At 35.4% G+C, this 20,746-nt stretch overlaps 2 long non-coding RNA genes across 2 annotated transcripts; both read right to left on the minus strand.

Moving 5' to 3' along the window:
* Positions 1 to 253: 253 nt before the first annotated feature.
* LOC130010677 (uncharacterized) lies at positions 254 to 1,686 on the minus strand. The gene is made up of 3 exons (XR_008785947.1): positions 1,568 to 1,686; positions 1,020 to 1,162; positions 254 to 373 (listed from the first exon to the last, which is right to left on the minus strand). It is a non-coding gene; the product is annotated as an uncharacterized LOC130010677 (long non-coding RNA).
* A 1,246-nt stretch (positions 1,687 to 2,932) lies between these two features.
* Positions 2,933 to 19,956, minus strand: LOC130010875 (uncharacterized). The gene is made up of 3 exons (XR_008786169.1): positions 19,931 to 19,956; positions 12,841 to 12,951; positions 2,933 to 3,024 (listed from the first exon to the last, which is right to left on the minus strand). It is a non-coding gene; the product is annotated as an uncharacterized LOC130010875 (long non-coding RNA).
* Positions 19,957 to 20,746: the final 790 nt, after the last annotated feature.

Consider the following 20,746-nt stretch of genomic DNA (forward strand, 5'->3'; position numbering starts at 1 on the left):
CTTAACTCAATAATCTACAGCTCATGCGTTAACCATTCGGCCACCCAACCCCCCAGATAGAGAGAAGCATTGTTATAAGAAATATTTGACTAACCCCTGTGATGTTAAGAGTGGAGTTGAGGATAGCATCAACCACCGTCTCTGATGCTACACCATACTCAGTTATCAGTATCTGTTTAACCATTCGGCCACCCAACCCCCCAGATAGAGAGAAGCATTGTTATAAGAAATATTTGACTAACCCCTGTGATGTTAAGAGTGGAGTTGAGGATAGCATCAACCACCGTCTCTGATGCTACACCATACTCAGTTATCAGTATCTGTTTAACTCTATCTTCATCTTTAAATAAATTCCCAACTTTCAACGACTTTTCTGAAGAAAAAAATTAAATTAAATTTGATCTTAGAATAAATAACAAAACAACAACATAAAATTTGATTTTAAGTCTAAATGGTTTACTATAATTCTGAAGAAAAAAAACCAAATAGAAGTTGATTTTAAGTCTAATGATCTACTATAGTTCCTGTAATTAAAAGGTCTTAATGGTAGGTGTCCATAGATGGGGTTACAAGTTCACACAAGAAGAAAGGCATCTAACAATAAATCGATAACACAACGCATCCATTCCGAGTAGAAGCGACCGTTAAATCCCCAATTAACCAACCATCCATAATAGAGTAAAAATTCTGTTTAAAAATGTAAGCTTTTAGAATCTTGTACACATAGCAGGGCAATTCTTAGCATAGTAAGTAGTGGGGCAATTGCCCCAGTGCTTTATAAAAAGAAATAATATAGAACCAGCGGACCAATACTCGATGGAAAATCATGCATAGGGAAAGAAGTGTATTTAGGTAAACATCACACTTGTAGTGCAAGGCGTACAGATCCCAAAACTCCTAAAGCTAAGCCAAAATTCAAAAAATTCCTTGCAGCCAGGGGGAGACAACCTCTCGGATCCAATTTGCCTCAGTGCTTGAGATTCTTGACACAATTATACAATATACATTAATGTACTCACCAAGTTCATCTATGATGGAATTATTTACCAGAAATTTATTCAGAGTATCAAGAATTTTAACTCCATTATCCATGGATTCTAACGCTGACACTGTGTCATCGGAACCGATATATGGCGCCAATTTACCCACCAGTGACGAAACCCTGTAAAATATTAAACAAAATATAGCCCCTTGAAAAAAAATCGGTAACTTCTACAAATATATTTGTTAAAGGTTTACAAAACAAAAAATAAGACCTAGGAGATTTTATATGATAGAGTATGTGTTTCCATTACTCTTTGAATACAAACTGCCAAGGGCTCTGTAATTACACTTCAACAAGTACACAGGAAGTGTTTTATCATCTCTTCCCAAGGACAAGATGTTTTCCCTTCCCCTTCCCACTTCCTTCATCCTGCAGCACTGACTTGGGGACAACCAGACTAAAAAACCCAAGGAACTTCTAAGCTAAGATCGGGAAAAAAACTGGGGCATTCTGGTTGATGAACCAGGGAGTTGAGATGGCCTAGTGGTCTAGAGTGTCCAGAAACAATACACATGTACATACTTATATGAGACTTCTTGGGCTGATCTCAGTTGATCTTCATCATTACATTTATTGTCCAAATTACAAACAAATGTCTGTAAAAACGGGACCACGCCAGCACTTGGCATGGCTCTTTCTTGGTAGTGACCTAAAGTATAAAAATAAAACATAATATCTCTATTCCCTTGCAAACATACAATATTGTGACAGTTCAATTGCTAAAATGAATATGGTTTGAATCTGCTCAGTAATGATGATTTGAAAATATGGCATCCACTGCAGAAGATATGTAATATATAGCCAAACCAAGCCAGCGCCACCTATAATTATATTACTGAAATCTTTTGATGGATCTCTTTTAAAGTCCAGAAATATTTTGATTTAGTTTTCTTAATCAAATGTTAAAGATGCATTATGTAAGATTTAGATTGGGAGTTCTTGCTATAATAATTGGAACATAGATAATGCAAAATGAATATATTGAAAATTTCATTCAAATTATTTTATCCTGAGGCAAGTTATCACTGTTTGTAGTTTTGAAAAGATGTGTGTATCTTTCTTTTATTATCGTAACCAAGGTACTGGTATATTTGATTCTTAGCCTTGATTCTCCATTTTCAAAATAAATCATTAAATGGTCGAACCGTTCCAATCTAGTTTAAATCTCGAGCATCCAATGACTTTCTCCAAACAGCCCTAATGTTGCTCAGAATGAAGTAATCTGACTGAAATTTTCAAGATATTCCCTTTTTCTTGTCTAGTTTTTAACTGTTATATTAAGAACTGTCAACTCTTTTTCTAACTATTACATAATACATCTTTAACAGTTTATTTCTGGTGACGTTTTGATGAGGGTTAGTTAGTCTTTGCTTAATAAAGATGAGAGAATCCTTACGTATCCAGAAATAAACTTTTAAGTAATTTGTATTCCAAAATATTGAATCATGTGTCATGTTTTATTTGAGTTTGTCAAGATGAACCTAATTATCTCCATTTTTCATGGAAATTTAAATTCCAGTTTCCTCTGACACTATAACCCTATTTACATTACAAATATTAAGCCAGTTAGTAACAGTGCCGAGAAGTGTAAACGGGTCTTGAACATAACCATGCTATACTGAATACCATGCCAATCTGGACCACTGAAGTGAGGTGGTCACACTGAACCGCTATCCGGTTAGCATTAAGGTTGATCCTTTTCCCCCGTGACTGTAAATAACTTTACAGTGAAGAGTTCCACATTCAGCATGTCAGGAACGGTACAGTATCCAGAACAGTAACTGTATAGCCAAGTAAACGTGCAATTTCTTGAATTTTATCATGGCCTGGAACAGTTCTGCATAAGGTTTGCGTGGAAACCCACTGATATCCAAATTAATCTTACATGTATGGCGATCTTCTGGTGGTACTGCCTGCCTTATGACGGCAACAATTATTACCATAAACACTGGCCATAATACCTCTAGCGCTAGTATACCCTGAAAAAATAACAATAACAATCGGATAGATTAACGTCCATTCAACATAAACTAGGTCATTTCGTGACTAACATATATATCGTTCAATTTTATTTCAATAATTCGCTAGTGTGTAGGCCTAGTGGTCTTTAATCCGGAGAAAACAGACGAGGTTGGACAGGCAATCCTACTCCTTGTCACCTACAAGCAGGGAATCGAAACGACACCACTTAATTTGAGATGGACCTTATGATCAAAAATACACACGTTAACCATTGTGGGATCCCCCCACTCCATAAAGAACCTGACTTTCGGGAATTGATATTAAAATGTTTATTGTATCTTATATGAATGATATCAGTAGCCGATATTTTATTTTCATGGCAACATCAATATTGATTGAAATGGGCCAATATTGAATTTTAGTTCATGTTGTATGAAAAATATTATGATATTATTGAGTTAGTGCTATACTTCATGTTTCAGAAAGTGAATAAATAACATTAATAACAAGTCAGTTTTTCATGGTTACGGTATTAAAATGGAGAGCTATTGAATTCTTATTGAATTGGTGTTTTTAATGTAAAATCTCATGTAAAATATTCAGTTAGCGCTGTACGACCTCTAAATTAATATCTTATCTGTAATCTGTGTTACGGAAAGTAAATAAATAATGTTTTTTCAAAACAAAATTTGTGATGTTATGGCTGGTTGAGCAGAGACCGTACGACGGTTAAAGTGCCCGCTGTACAAAAATTCACCTTATTTATGTTTACTTCCTTTAAACGGTAGGCCTAACTTTACAGTCCAATATCCAAACTTCCGGTTTTATTGATACTTTTACTTTCATATTTCCCGCGCAAAATAGTCTCGATCACTGAGATCTTTATTTTTCAATATAATTAAGGTACTAAAGCCTTATTTTGATTTTTTCTTTAAAAAGAATTAAATATGTGGGATAAGATGTGTCCATATCAGACTTCTTTCCAGATACAAACGTATTTTTTTTTTTTTTTAATGGCATATAGCCCCCGATGTCCGTTCGTAGACCTTGGTGGAGTGTGTAGACTATATAGAGGATATTTGTCGTTTTAGAGTGAATAACATATTTTATTTCATCGAGAAGCAAGAAAACTTGAAATAAAATATGTTATTCACGACAAAACGACAAATGCTCTATTTATTTTATGATTTTACAATCATTTTAGGTAAAAGCAACATGGACTACTTTGTCCGCTTCTAGCCAGTGGAATAACACTTTTATTTCACTGATAAAACGCGGTATTCCACTACTGATCATAAAATAAACTAGTATACTGATTATGAAAAACAGTTCCACCACCAGGTCAGTTGTGAATACGAATGTTGATAAACGCACTCCCACATTACTGTAGCCTACGAGACTCAGATTTTCGGGAATATTGCGGATATGTTCGTTTTAATATCGTATAATAAACTCTGAAAATTATATTAGTGTCGAAATAGTGAGATGTTGTATGGGGTTGTTTTTCCGGGTTTGGAAATTTTTTTAAAAAAGTTAAATATTCGAAGAAAAAGGAATTTCCCACCACACTGATCAATTGGTCAATAATACATATACATAGGCATAGCTTGGGGCCAATTTCTTTTCTTTTTTTTGGGGGGGGGGGGCTGGTGTGAGGCTATTTGCGCGAACATTTTCTTTGTCAACCGAATTTTCAGAAATGAGTTTTCCACAAAGCTGTGATCTGGTTGTTTACTTTTAATTATTTACACGATTGCACAACAATATAAATTTACAATAATTAAGAAAAATCAACTTAATGTTCCCCATTCTCGGATGTTTGTGCCCGAAAAATTTTCGGTTCAGCCCCACCCCCCGGCTCCTATGCCTATGTACACATGCACATAAAATCTGTCTATATCAAGATTTTAAATTAGTTTTGGTTGACCGGTTATTTGACAAAAGAATGTCCGTACTACTCCTGAGTTGTCACTATATTACATATAAATTATAAAATTTATGTCATAAAACGTCAGGTAAAATCAAATTATTTTGTACTATAAAAGCGTATATTTCTATACATACTGAGTTTTTCAGCTTTAAAGAGCTAGAGTAATGTCATTATTTCGATTCGCTCGGTTGGCATTCATTGCCTACATTAATTCGTCTGGAATATTCGTTTACTATCGGTGAGATATCATACTGACACCAAGCCGACTATAATGAATATATGAAACGATAACAAGAATGTCACAATTCTGTGTACAATTACACATTTATAGCAGAGAGAGGGGGGGGGGGGATTCAATTTCACTTCAATAACTCGCTTGCGCGTAGGGGTCTTTAGCAGTAGGAGGAAACCTGACGTCCTCCCACTCTTTCTTTTTATACATAGTCGATTCTACGGTGGCGCTTTTTTCAGAAAAGTTACTAGAAAGACCTTACCCATAGCCGTTCGAGTTCCCGTGTTGGCGTACACGTAAAAGATCCCTTGACAGTTGAAATTCGATATAATGGGATTTAACGTCCTAATGTTCTGATCCTACTGGGCTAATGAAGACGGGCTGCAGTGTGCTATATGATAGAAATTTTGCCCGTACAGCGGCGCTATGGCCTACTATTATTTCGAATTCTAACTGTCAAGAGTTCTTTTACGTGCACGCCAATGTGTACACGGGCCGTCGGTTTTTCGTCCCATCCGAACGACTATACGTTGTGCCTTGCCAGGCCCTCCGCCCTTCATCACTGATGAGGGGGGACTATACACCTGAAAATCCCGATATACTTTTTTGGCCAACGCAGGGATCGAACACGGGGCCTCCATGTTAGCGAGCAAACGTCCGATATACTCACTTAGCGCGAGCCATCGTGACATGTATATCAATCATTTGAAAACAACAACACACACGCCATTTAGAACAGCAGACCTAAATAAATTATAAATCCTTATTTTATATACAATGGAAATGCGCAACCTAGAAACATATATAGCGTACATTGGCCTTGCATACAAAACAAAATTAAAATAGCTAAAGAATGAAACATTGCGAAATGTACACCCGTGACACTATATGAAATAGAAATATCACTGACTAAGGACGGCTTTATAATAGTATCCTGGTAAACAAAAATTAAAAAGGCCTAGCCCCACGGTGATTGGGGATCGGCTTTCACTATAATTAAAGTACTTGAAAATCGCATCTTGGGACGAGATCGCTTCATTTTCAACTTACAGTTACACGAGATGATTTAATGTTTCCATTTTTCATTCATAAGGTCAAGTGATTGATGACTAGACTATAGGCTTTATAGAGCTAAAATCGTTTGCGATCCAAAGTAAAAAATCTTTCTGTGAGGAGCGCCGGATCCGACTTTACCCGACTATATCTTTACTTTTCAACGGAAGCTAGACATACCCAACTCTATGAGGTAATTCCCCCTCCCCACCCTTTTTAGTTCAAATTTAATGCAGTCATTTCTTTGAGAGGCTAAAGCGGTGGACACACTAGCCATATGATTCGGCCGAATCAATCGGCGTCGAAATTCGCCTAGTGTGTCCACTGTCATTCGGCCGAATGATTCGCCCGAATCAAACATGTTTGATATATTCGGCCGAATTATATTCGCCTGGTGTGTCCGCTTCGCCGAAGCATTCGGCCGAATATAGAATTCATTAGCCAATCACCACTCATATCGAGAAGTCATATGATAGATTGAAGACATAGACGCCGCCATGTTTAATCATGTGACGTGAAAGGTGACGCAATCGACAGGTTGAATCGGGCGAAGCATTCGGCAAGTGTGTCCACCCATTCGGCCGAATAAAATTCGGCGCCGATTGATTCGGCCGAACGATTCGGCTAATGTGTCCACTGCTTAAATCACATAGTATGTGTAGCAATGGTAGAGCCGGATTAATACCCACAGAGGTCTTGAGCACTTAAAAAAAGATTTTGGTGCCCCCTTCAAAATATAAACAATTTTAAACCACAAACAACCGCCAAGCACGTGATTAGAGTTTTTCTGGGATTTTATACACGTCATTATTAATTGCGACAAAACAGGTAACAGTACAAGAAAAAAACCCAAAAACAAAAACTAATTGAAAAGTCTTAATTAAAGATACATTATGTAAGATTTAGATAAAGAACTAGCCTTTCTTGCTATAATAGTTCGAAAGTAGATGATGTAAAATTAATAATTTGAAAATTTCATTCAAATTACTCTATTGCAAGCGAAGATATTAGCCTTTGAAGGTTTGACAGACGTGTGCAATAATAGTTGCAATTCGAAATAAATGCAGGCCGTAGCACCGCTGTCCGGGCAAAATTTCCCTCAAAGCACATTGTGTGGGGTATGCCCGTCTTCATTTTAGCATAGGCCAGTTATACAGTAATGGCATTATTAGTTTTGTTCATAAACAATGTTGATGAAAACCTCCATATTATTTTACCAGTTACCACTATTCGGCTTAAATTAATGAACCCACGCAATTTTCTAAAATCAAAACAAAATTGTGATTCTACTTAGCTGAATAAACACGCGGGTCTTGCAACCACCGTACTGGTTGATCGAAGCTAAGTCTCGGTCCTGCATATTTGATTAAATCAAAGTATCGCTGAACCATTCTAATCTATTTAATATCGGATAAATCTGATGCCATCGAAAGTTGATTAAGGCCTGGATCAGTTAATTAATGTCTAATTAATACTTTAGAAAACATTTCAGGACTAAAGAAAGACCTGCAATAGGCAGATTTAGCTCTTGCATAATGCATGTTTAATGTTTAAATTAAATATTTTACAATTTGGCATCAAACAAAGTACTCGGACATTCTGTGGTAGCCCTATTTCCATGATGCCCTACGCACGTGCTTATTTTGCTTAATGGCTAATTCAGAAATGAGCATAATAAATAATGTTCATGAATACTGTATATGCATCTCCTGCAACATTATCACTGATTAAAGTCCCGGTGCGCCATTTTTATTTAAGCAATATGAATCTTTTTAGCACTATATGAATCATTTGCAAACTAAAATATTGTAATATGAATCTCTTACAGGAATATCAGCCCAAAATGATTCGATTCTGTTCAGTATTTACAAAGATATGTGAGATTAAAATTTCATCGATCTATACAGCTCGCTATGTAATAAGCCCGCCGCCATTTTGTTGTCCACGAATGATACAATTGTTTTAACATCATAGTCTTAATCTTTGAAATTGGTATGCGTTGCCGTTGTTTTGATTGACCGAACTGAATGTGAATGTTAACGTTGTTTAATTATCCGCTGGCGGGAGTTACCCGGAGCCACGCTGACTCAGTGACTCACTAGAGTACGGAAGTCGCCGGTTCGCCCCCGGTGTTGGCCTAGAAAGTTTCCCGGGGATTGTCAGGTCCCCCTTGTCCGTGGCCCAGGACAGCATCTGACAATAGATAACAAAACAAACCTCATCTCTCAACCTAGTTACTATACTTGTAACGTTAAACTGTGTGGCTGGAGTAAGACGGAAGACATCAGTACGTGGTACCATTTCTACTCTCAACCCTCCGTACACATCAGTAAATATCTCAACGTTTTTAGCTACGTTCTCGTAGGGCAGCGGCTAAATACCACGCTTCAAAATACCACGCTAGCCTTACTGCTTCTATAGAAACAAAACGTGGTACGCTGCTTCGGTACCACTTACTATTTAATTATAGGGATTTTACCTTATTTATAGCTAATTTTTCAAAATATGTTGATCATTTAATCAATTTTGATGTTTTTATAGGCTATATTTATAATACTTTATCTTAAAATAAATTATAATACAGATAGCCGATCGGTCGGTTGATGCATATACGGTTAATAATACGGTGTAAGCGTTATAAATTTCAATAATGAAAAACTGTTGTCACTTTCATAAAAATAACTGCTTGAATATGAAAAACTATTAATTGATCAACTGTGACATTGTGATTGTTTTTAAGTACATGTGAGCTTACATGTATTTGAAATGAGTAAACATCGGTATATGACATTTTTGTCATATATTTTTTTTTGCATGTTTGTCACAATAATGAGGTAGTATTTAATTAGTATTAGGTGGTTTTGGATAGTACTGGATCAGTCATCCTGCCCATAATAATGAGGTAGTATTTAATTAGTATTTGGTGGTTTGGGGTAGTACTGGATCAGTCATCCTGCCCACAATAATGAGGTAGTATTTAATTAGTATTGGGTAAATCGTCCTGCCCATAGATTGTTATCACAATTGTTATTCTTTAACCAAAGAAGAAAATTCGATAATAACACCTATTTAAATAGCCAAAAGGGGCTATTTCATTAATAAATAATTATTATTGTTATTGTGTATTGCCATGTATAATGTTATTCATCATTGTATTGCCATGTATACTATAATGTTATTCATCATTACTATATTGGGCCATTTCATGATCATTTTGTTAAGCCCAACATTCATTCAGTAGGGTCGTTTAAAAAGTATTAACATTAGTGTTATTTTGCTCTTATTTTTTTGAAAAATTTTTCACAAGTTGATTTCCTTTATTTTGTTAATGTAGAATGGTAATGAACTGCGCTTTTCATTTTCTTTGTTTTATTTGTTTCGTTTGAATTTGATTTATCTGTTTAGTTTTTGATTGTTTAATTTTTGTTAATGAAGTTGATTCTTATAAACTTCGTTTTTATTTTTGAACTCTACTTGGTGTAGGTGTTCATCAGGTAATACCTCGACTGAGTTCAATATAGAGATTAGCCGGATGATTTGTTGATATAAACCTTTGAATAATAGCGCCTAACAGGCAGCGGTGTTTAATTATGTTCTCCTGATTTTGATTTTTTCTGTGTGTTTGAAGTATATGTTTGTGATATGCGCTTAGAAACACTTCACGTGTAATGAAGCGCTATATAAATCGAACAATAATAATAATAATAATAATAAGCCTGCAAATCCGATTGAATCCAATTTGGGGGATTATCTACCATTGGTAATGTGATTTATTTTTGTTAAGTAAATGTTCAATAATCAATCTGAGTACATATTAGCGCGGATTAAGCCATGAGAAATTGACATTTTAGCGACAAATTCCAGTGGAGAATTTTGCTCATCGATGTGTAGTATAAAAACCGTCCCAAAACAGTGATCACTGAAGATATAGAGAATTTGACGAAAAAAACCGCTTATTTTGATTTGTTTATATTAGTCAATAGATATGTTCTAATTAAAGATACCTTATGGGAGATTAGATAAAGAGCTGACAGTTCTCACTATAGTAGTTAAAAACTAGATAATCTAACGGGAATTTGCTGAAAATTTCAGTCAAATTGATTCACTCTGAACCGAGAATTTAGCGATTGAATTTTCGGTCTAGCCGCGATCGTCATTAGTAAAGTAGGTACGATAAAAACAAACATAGTCTCGATTATCAAGTTCATGATTAAATCATGAATGAAGTTTGACTAGCAATTCGGATCCTAATCCAGTAAATATCGCAGGCTAGCGATGACATCATCGAGCATTGATTATGGTCTGGATAAGTTAATTAATGTCTAATTAATAATTTAGAGAACATTTCAGGCCTTAAGAAAGACAATCAATAGGCAGATTTAGCTCTTTCATAATGTATGTTTAATTGTGACAAATTTTGTAAGACTGATAGTTGCTATAAGCAAGAGGGGTCACGTATAAAATCTAAAGCGATTACTAACGACACGATGTTAGATGTTTCTCGTGAAAGGTTGTGTTGAGATTACAATGTTGATGATGACGTCTACAGTCTGTACAGGGTAGGGAGGTTGGGCGGCGGAATGGTTTAACATGTGGACATTAAACCCCATTTTTTCTCGATACATTCACGGTAGTATTGGTTACATTTGGTGTAATAGCTTAGTGTTTTGCTTAAGTTTCTGTAGGCCTGGGGCCCGTTTCACGAAATTTTACCTAAGATAAAATCCAAATTTTAGTAATTTGATTGGATAATATTAGATTGACTTTAGTGCTTAGCCAATCAAAATTGAAGTATCTACTAAAATTTGGATTTTATCTTTAGTTAAGATTTCGAGAAACAGGGCCCTGTACATGGACGTTTTTATGCAATAAGTTTTTCTTTTTTATCTGATCCATCTTCTATAGTTGGACTCTTACAATAGAGCCCTGTCTTCATACCCTGTACAATAAATTTGTTGGGAAAATAAACATGAAAGTATTTTTTTTTTTTTTTTTTTTTTTTTTGTATAATACTCCAATAAGATATAACAAATAGGACGCTTCCCATGAAAGAGAGAAAAATGAGGTTTGACGTCCACTAAACACAAACTTGGTAATTTCGGGGCTAACTTATGGTTCAATTTTATTTCAATAATTCGCTTGCGCGTAGGGGTCTTTAGCGGTGGGAGGAAACCGGAGGACCCGGGGAAAACCCACGAGGTTGGACAGGCGACCCAACTCCTTGCCACGTACAACTGAGAAATCGAAACCACACCAGTTGACTCAATGACAGACCTTATGATACAGGCGGATGTGCTAACCATTCGACCATGCAACCCGCCTGTACAACATGCTGTACAATAGACAGGTTGTGAAAATAAACATTCTTTTTTAAAGAGCAAAAACCCTAATAAAATATAACTTATAGGCCCTATTCTATTATTCTCTTCGTTTGTAAAAATTCAAATGTTCTTTTTATCATATATTTCATTACAGAATCTGAACTATATATAAATAGGTTAAATACACTTTAATGTGTTTGAAGACGAGGGTGTGTAATCAAACAAAGAACCCAAGCATTGAAAAGATTTCGCAATTCGTGGTATAAAGCTTAACACGCGAAACATAGTCCGTAGTTGTACCCTTAAAATGGTGGATTTGAATTCATCAACCTGTCACATTTAGTAATTTGTAATCAAACCAAGTTGAATAAATAGGTTGTGTACCTTAAGCTGTATATACAGTTAAAGGGACAACCTGTCAGAATATCTTTCACTCCGGCTCAAATATAGAGAAAATAGACTGCCATTCTCAGGACAAATAGTAAGAGCAGAAGGACCACACCACACACAAACAAGCCCCATTATATTAGGTAAATCTGCGGACAATGGAACACACATATTACACAGACATCGCAAGCAATGAACAACAACCGTATGCATCAAATCAAGTGACTGGACTTTCAAGTCTTGAATTAAGTACACCCACCCCACCCCATCCATCAAATATGCCCATATCAAAATTAAAGGCCAATGGTCTTTTGCTACAGAAAATATGATAATGTTTAGCGTAAACATTATTTTTGGTTATAAAGATGCATTATATCAGAGTAAAGCGGCCCATTATTTTGTCTTTAAATGTTATATAAACATTTATTAACATGACAAGTTCATAATCAACTCTCTAAGCCACCAGATAGCTTCGATTTTGTAAGTAGATTAGAACGCTTCAGACATTTAACGATTTAATTTAAAAAATGTAAAAGCGAGGCTCTCTCGAATAGCCTAAACGTTGCTAAGAAAATATATGCCACGTCCTATGGTGTACGTGAGATCTTTACGTCATAATATCTCTAAGCCTTAGGCTAAACCAATATTATTATTATTTCTTGAGGATCATAATCAAAATATAACTAACTCAGTTAAAATTTCAAAACTTATTTTTTGTTTTTCAATTAGTCCTTTTCCTGAAGAAATTGGGTGCAGAATTTTGAATAAGTGTTCCCGAAGAACAGAAAATTAAATTCTGTGGCGTGGACTAAAAGATGAAATCCATAATGGGGGATAGATTTAGAATTTGTCTGTCAGAATAATAATTATGCGAGGGATCTTGGTATTGTTCAAATATGTATATACTTACAGGCTGCCGTTTCCGAAGAATATAATTCTTCTTAAACAGAAGTTTTAACTGTTGAAAGACTCCCATTTATTATTGATTTTAGATGGCCCACCTCTCATCAAACTTTATTATCTGTAAAATATAAATAATGAAAATCATTAATGACCAAGATATAATAAATACCTGTGACATCAATACGTCTCAAAGCAGACTATACAGTATACACGTGATGGCGTGGTTTCGATTCCCCGCATGGACGTTGCAACGATCGGTCTGTCCAACCATCGCGGGTTTTCTCCGTGTCGTCCAAGGTCCTCCCAATGCTATAGACCCTTACGCACAAGCGACATATTGAAACAGAATTGAACCATATGTTAGTCCCGAAATAAACTAGTTTTCGTCCAGTGGAAGTTAAACACCAATTCTCTCGAGTTCCACACATAATACCATAATGTTAACATTTCAAATACACCGAAAATTGCCGAAATTGGTCTAAGTATGCCAACTGAGCGGTCTATAGGGATAACCAATGTATCTTGAAGGATTATATATTTAAAGATGCATTATGTGAGATTTAAAAAAAGAGCTGGTTGTTCTTACGGTTACAGGTCAAAAAATGATAATGTAAAATGAATGTATTGAAAATTTCTAGCAAATTACTTTATTCTGGGCGAAGTTATGCCTGCTTGAAAATGTAGCGTAGATCGTTTATTATCGTAGCAGCGGTACATGACAACCGAGACAGCCTCGATGATCAATTTTATCGTTAAATTATTAAATCTCGCGGGATTTCTAATCCATTTAAATCTCTGCCATTCGATGTCCTAGAGAGTAAATTGCTTATCGACCTGTTGTGTTAATAAATGTGTTATTAATAATTTAGATTACACCTGAAGGCAGATTTAGATCTTACATAATGCATCTTTAATCTTGTTATTCAGTCTAATGACGTTGTTTATTTTGTTTGTTCCAGTTAACAGAGTAGTACCGAATACAAGGAAAAACAAAAATAAAATCTATTTTCAATTCAACTATTCACGAATACTTAAACTAAATATTTTAAGAATTCAGCATTTTCATTGGCTAAGAATTAGGCTATATTCCTACAGTACATATATTTTATATATTAAAAAAAGGCAGCATTCTTAGCATATTTAAATTAAAGATTTCGTAAATTAAGGACTTGGGATTAATTCTGAAAACTTTTTTTTTTCATATATGTTTCCTTCTGTTCAAATAATTTATAAGTTACTTTAAACGTCTCTTTAACGCCTTATAAGACTTTTCAGTATTCGTGTATTGTTACGTTTATATTGAATATACTATAAGAAATCAAGTCTTCTGTAAATTAATCGGTTTATTTTCAATGGGATTAGCATGTGTCAAAAATCTGTTAATATATATTGAGTATAACCTTTTTGCTTTTATGTTACTACTGGACATGTGATCGTCTTCTTTTGTTGTAATATTCTTTTAGTACTTGGTTTTACCTAATTTTTTGTGTTTTTAATTTTATACGATTAAAAGTGTAAAGCCCTTCGAACAAATGAAATAAAATGGGTTTAACTTCCTATTGTTCTGCTCCAAACCCCTCGAACAAGCCCGTGAAAAGGAATAATGTACATTTTGTAATAACAATACCACTGCATTGGACACAACGCCATTATTTGGTCAAAAAAGGGGGTTTGGGTGGCCACGTGCGTGTGAGATCATAAGCAAGTTGTACCTTTAAGTTTAAAGATTTCAGGTGGACCACAACACAGGGTCGCGTTGATCCTATTTAATACAATACGTATGTGTCTCTATTTGTTCACAAAATCTTGGACAAATATATATACACACCACTTCTAAAATAGGATTGATGTAGTTTACTAAAACTGGGGCAGTATGGCGTCATCTATATCTAAACCTCTACACAATGGCCAGTTAACCATGCTCGACCCTCTCTTGCCGTTATTAAAATAATGACTTTGTTTTTAATTCACACCTGCACTTTTTACTCGACGTGGCGGTTTGGCATGGTACCCGGTTTGGCTCGGTGTTTTTACCTTTTTATTATGCGATCTTTGATTTGACAATTTGACAAGTAAATTAGCGGACACACATAACATGCAACAGAATACTAAACAAACTTGAGCAGCTCTGCATTCTATATCATAATAAGTAAAAAGAGAAGAATGTGCATATAAAAAGGAATGCAACACCAAATCAAATATTTATTATTATTATTATTGTTCGATTTATATAGCGCTTCATTACACGTGAAGTGTTTCTAAGCGCATATCACAAACATATACTTCAAACACACAGAAACAATCAAAATCAGGAGAACATAATTAAACACAGCTGCCTGTTAGGCGCTATTATTCAAAGGTTTATATCAACAAATCATCCGGCTAATCTCTATATTGAACTCAGTCGAGGTATTACCTGATGAACACCTACACCAAGTAGAGTTCAAAAATAAAAACGAAGTTTAAAAGAATCAACTTCATTAACAAAAATTAAACAATCAAAACCTAAACAGATAAATCAAATTCAAACGAAACAAATAAAACAAATAAAATGAAAAGCGCAGTTCATTACCATTCTACATTAACAAAATAAAGGAAATCAACGTAATAAAACATCTAGCCATTTGGGTCGTTGGAAACCTCGGTGTGTTTCAAACAAATAATGAAAAAAAATGAAGCACCATGATCAATCAATTCTTGTGGTAACCTGGAGTCAAATAAATAGATTATTGATGCGGTTTCACTCAAGTTCCAAACAAAAGGAAACAAACCAAACCGGGCATCGAATCAAACCCCTACAACGGGAAATAATCTTTCGGCAATACCCTAAGTTTTCTCACATTATAAATAAACTTAGAACAATACGTGAAAGTAAAGGAAATAACCGAATCTATGTCTGGAAGACTAGGTTTATTATTTTCAGTTTCCATTTACCAAAACATAAGACACACAAGTTAAGGAAATAACCGAATCTATGTCTGGAGAGAGAGAGAAATGGGGTTTAACGTCCACTCGACACAAACTAGGTCATTTCGGGACTAGAATCTATGTCTGGAAGACTGGGTTTATTGTTTTCAGTTTCCATTTACCAAAACATAAGACAACCATCATAAGTGTATCGTTTGTCCCATAAAATAATGCAAATTCAGAAAATCAATCCCGCGGTTCTAGAATATGGTTTATTAACTGGAGGAGGGGGAACGAGGAAAGAATTATTGGGGGCGGGGATTTCGGGACTAACATACGGTTCAATTTTATTTCAATACTTCGCTTGCGTGTAGGGGTCTTTAGCAGTGGTAGGAAACAGGAGGGTCCACTCAACATCCACAAGCTTAGACAGGCGCTCGTATTCCTTGTTACAGAGGTGCGACGGTCAAGGGCATTCATTTGGGCAACTGAAATTAAAATTATTTTTTGCGGTAATTGGAAATTATCCCTTTTAAACAAGCTACTCTACTTATTTTCTCTCATTTCTGAATACTAGGTCATTAGTTCCTTTATCAACGGTTTCTGATCCGACGCTTTCCGCTGACCGTTCTGGCACAAATTTATAAAAAAAATTAACACTATTTTCAAGTAAAATTTTAGGATTAAAACAACGTGCGGTATGCGCATGACGGATCATTTCAAACGTACATTTTGTATATGTTTTTTTTTTAATCACAATAATCTATTTGAAAATAGTGTTGAATTATTATTAATTTGTGTCAAATGTGGCGAGAAAGGATTCCTTTTGGCGATAAACGAAAGAATCACGGTGAAAAATAGAAGGTGGGGGATTCCAAAATAGCCTTAAAACAGAGGCTGGACGGAGCAATATTTTCATATTGCAGCTTAATATGGACGAATAAACGTCAGCGTCCATCAGAGACCGTTCCCGAAGGAACTACTAGGACCTATACTTGGGTCTTGGAGGCATAATATAATCGGTTAGTGCTAAATGATAAGGCCAGCTCAATTTTTCGTCATTGCACGAGATGTAAACAGGGCAAGCGCTAATCCCAACCCTAACCCTGCCCCTGGACGTAGCCCAATGCTTACCCTAACCCCAACCTACAAGATCGCCAACAATCACGTGCCCTAACCCTATTTACATCTTCGCGACCTTGACAAAAATTGAGCTGGCCTTAACAAATAGATTTAGCCAATATAATCACGGAGTTGACCCATGCAGGTATCACCAAACCTCTACACTGTAGATTATTTATTCCGCGTCATATGGATATTTGTTACTTGTAAGGAGTGCATAAATGGGTATATTGTTATTAGTTCCGGCTACATAAATTATGGTTGCAACATATTTGTCCAATATCAGCCATGCGAGACTGCAATAGACAGAAATTGCGCAGCGTTTTAGGTTTTATTTGATGTTGTTTATGAATACTTTTTATCGCTTTTATATCTGCTTGTATCTGTTTTATTTTTTGCATTAATAAAACTGGTGGGGTCTTTCATTGAAATTACAATTTAATCTAATTCAAAACATTATTCATTGGCTGAAGATTGAAAACGTAAATATATCCGTTATATATGACACACATAATTTGGATAACGCAATTAAAACGGTGTTTAAATATATCACCTAAATACAACCAATATATCCGGCAACTTAAAATTTGTTCCACTTGAGCTTCCGTGGATATATTTTTTTTATTACACACACAACGTTTATATTCAGTAGTCAACATATAACAGAGAGAGAGAGAGAGATAACGTCCCCTCGGCACAAACTAGGTCATTTTGGGACTAACACATGGTTCAATTTTGCGTGTTAGGGGTCTTTAGCAGTGAGAGTGAGAGGAAACCGGAGCACCCGGAGAAAACCCACGAAGTTGAACAGGCGACCCTACTCCTTCAACATATAACAATTCTTGTCTGGGGTTTAACGTCTTAGTGTTCTGCTCCGACTGGGTTAATGAAGACGGAAGAGATGATAAAAGTGATGAAGCGAGTCTGTAGCCATCGATAAAGATAGATGTAAAAAAATATAGTATATTTATATCGAGAACATGTCACGTTATTAAAATGTATACTATTATATATCTGTATGATGGATCGGATAATATAAATAAATATATAATGAATCATAATTGGACCTGATGATCTCGTGTGGAATGAGATATAAACTTATCATAAGAGCTTATCATAGGTTGACAGACACTCTTATTATTACAGACAAGGTCAAGAACATCTTCGCAAATATATCCATAAACATATCTACACTATAAACGGATATAATGGGCCAATATGTACCCCGGCACGCCATTGAATCGACAGAAAAGAAAATGATGTCATTATCATTCAAATATTTTATATACATAAACAAAATTCTACATTAAACGAATGTGACGACCCAATGTGTAACCTGACATGCATTTGAAACGATAGAGGGGGGGGGGGCATGTCATTTTCGATTAAAACAATTATTTTCGGAAATATATAAAATTTTTAGGAGCAAAACAGTAGGACGTTAAACCCCATTTCATTTCATTTCAATATATAAAATTCCGCATTAACCAGATTTAACGAATAATATGGCCCAATATGCAACCTGCGCATGCCATTGAAATGATTGGAAAAAAAACATATTTTCATTTAAAACCAGTATTTTCGCAAATAATATATAGAATTCCCATTTGGTGCGTATTCTTAATCCGAGTTATATATTAACTGGTTTAAGACAGGATGATACAAAGAGGCCGTATTGGTGTTAACAAATACGTCGGTGAACACGAATACCCGTAACAGAAAATAAACGGGTCAATTGTAGTTTTTCTATAGATTTAGATATGATTTTGATCTAGATATACGTAAACAGAATTTGAATAACATTATTTTATTTTAGGATCAGAAGTGGAATACCGCGTTTTATCAGTGAAATAAAAATGTTATTCCACTGGCTTGTTGTTTTTACCTAAAATGATTGTAAAATCATACAATAAATAGAACATTTGTCGTTTTGTCGTGAATAACATATTTTATTTCATCTCTAAGCAAGAAAACGTTAAGTTTTCTTGCTTCTCGATGAAATAAAATATGTTATTCACTCTAAAACGACAAATATCCTCTATATATTAGTGTATTCTGTTTCGTTCATATATCATAAAGCATAACATGTAAGGTATACATGACGACCTCGTGGAGAGAAAGTGAGAGAGAGAGAGAGAAGGGGGAGGAGAGATAGAGAGAGAGAGAGAGTCCGCTCAACCCAAACTAGGTCATCTCGCGACTAAAGTGTAGTACAATTGTGTTTAATTTAGAAAATTCGCACCCCCGAGGTTGGGAAGGCGACCTTACTCCTCGTCACGTACAAGTATGGGATAGAACCACGCACTTGACTGAATGGTAGGCATTATGATCAAAAGCAATATTGCGTTAGCCCATTCGACTCCACCTCCCGCCACCCACACCCCCGCCAACCCCAGGTCCTTAAATGTATAAATCCTACAAAAAAAAAATATTAAAGAATATAAAATTATTTATTAACTAAAAAATCTATGAATTAAACAGATTTTTTTCCAACGTTTAAGAAAATTATGAGGAGCGATAAATTTTCCCGATAGTCCGTAAAATGAGATACGTGTTCAGTTTTTTTATACAAACCAACGAGGCTTGGTAGGCGATCCTACTCCTTTTCAGTTACAAGTGTGGGATCGAACCCCGCCACTTGACATAAGTGCAGACCTTAAGATTTAAAGTGAATGTGTTAGCCCACGCTTCCTTCAAATCCAGATTGTAAACATTCTTATTTGAGAAATATTTGCAAGTGATTGTGTTTTTGTGAAATTTGCGCGATATAAATGGACTTATTATACAAATCCTAAAAAAAATATATATTTAGGAATGTCAAATTATTTACTTATTTAAAAATCTATAAATTAAAGACATTTCTTTTAACTGGAGGTAATACAAATTAAAAGAAATTATATGATATTCCGACAGCCCTTAACATGAGATAAGTGTTCGGGTATCTTGTACATTGACCTATAAATAAAGTATTACCTACCGCTGTATAATACGTTATCTTAAGATAATTTCAAGTTTTCAGTTAATTATAAATATACACAGGTGTTTAAATATATTACAAGAACACATACCAATATCTTGTCTCGTGTGGTATTTCTGAAACGAACTATAATCCAACAAAGATAAACGTCTGACTGACTGGGTTATCATGTCTACGGTGACTGGGTTATCGTGTCTACGGTCACTAAATGGACGTTTCATGTACTGTATACACTACTTCTGTACATAGTAAACATTCAGTATTTGAACTCTTTCTTACGTTTGGCATAATATTATAAAGTAGATTTTCTAAAAATAAACACCCAATTCACTCATATAATAAAATCGCTTTACCACTGAGAGAATTTTAAAGCGATGGTTACATTTTTTTTTAAGTCACACGTTTAAAATAAATTAAAGCCTCAGACACATGGAATCTACAACTAATATTACAGAGAGGGAAATGGGGTTTAACATCCACTCGAAACAAACAAGGTTATTTCGGGCACTAAAACTAATATTACAACCAGATAAATTGTGTTATGTGGTTTTTTTTACTGCGGGGAGCCACGGTGGCTAAGTGGCTAAGACGGTGACTCGCTAGCCTGGGGGTCGGGTGTTTGATCCCTGCAATGACCGAGAAAGTTCATCCAGAATTTCCGGTGTGGTTCCCCCTTGTCAGTGATGCAGGATGGAGGGTCTGACAAGGACATCTGTTTAGTCATTCGGGTGGGACGAAAAACCGAGGTCCCGTGTACACATTGGCGTGCACGTAAAAGATCCCTTGACAGTTGGAATTCGATATAAGAGTTGATCGTAGTGTCGCTGTTCAGGCAAAATTTCCCTCGTAGCCCACTGTATTCTTTTTAAACACAATGTCCTGGATCCCCGAGAATCGTTTCCTTAAA

This window comes from Patella vulgata, chromosome 2, assembly GCF_932274485.2.
Source record: "Patella vulgata chromosome 2, xgPatVulg1.2, whole genome shotgun sequence".
In the NCBI taxonomy this organism is placed as follows: Eukaryota; Metazoa; Mollusca; class Gastropoda; family Patellidae; genus Patella; species Patella vulgata.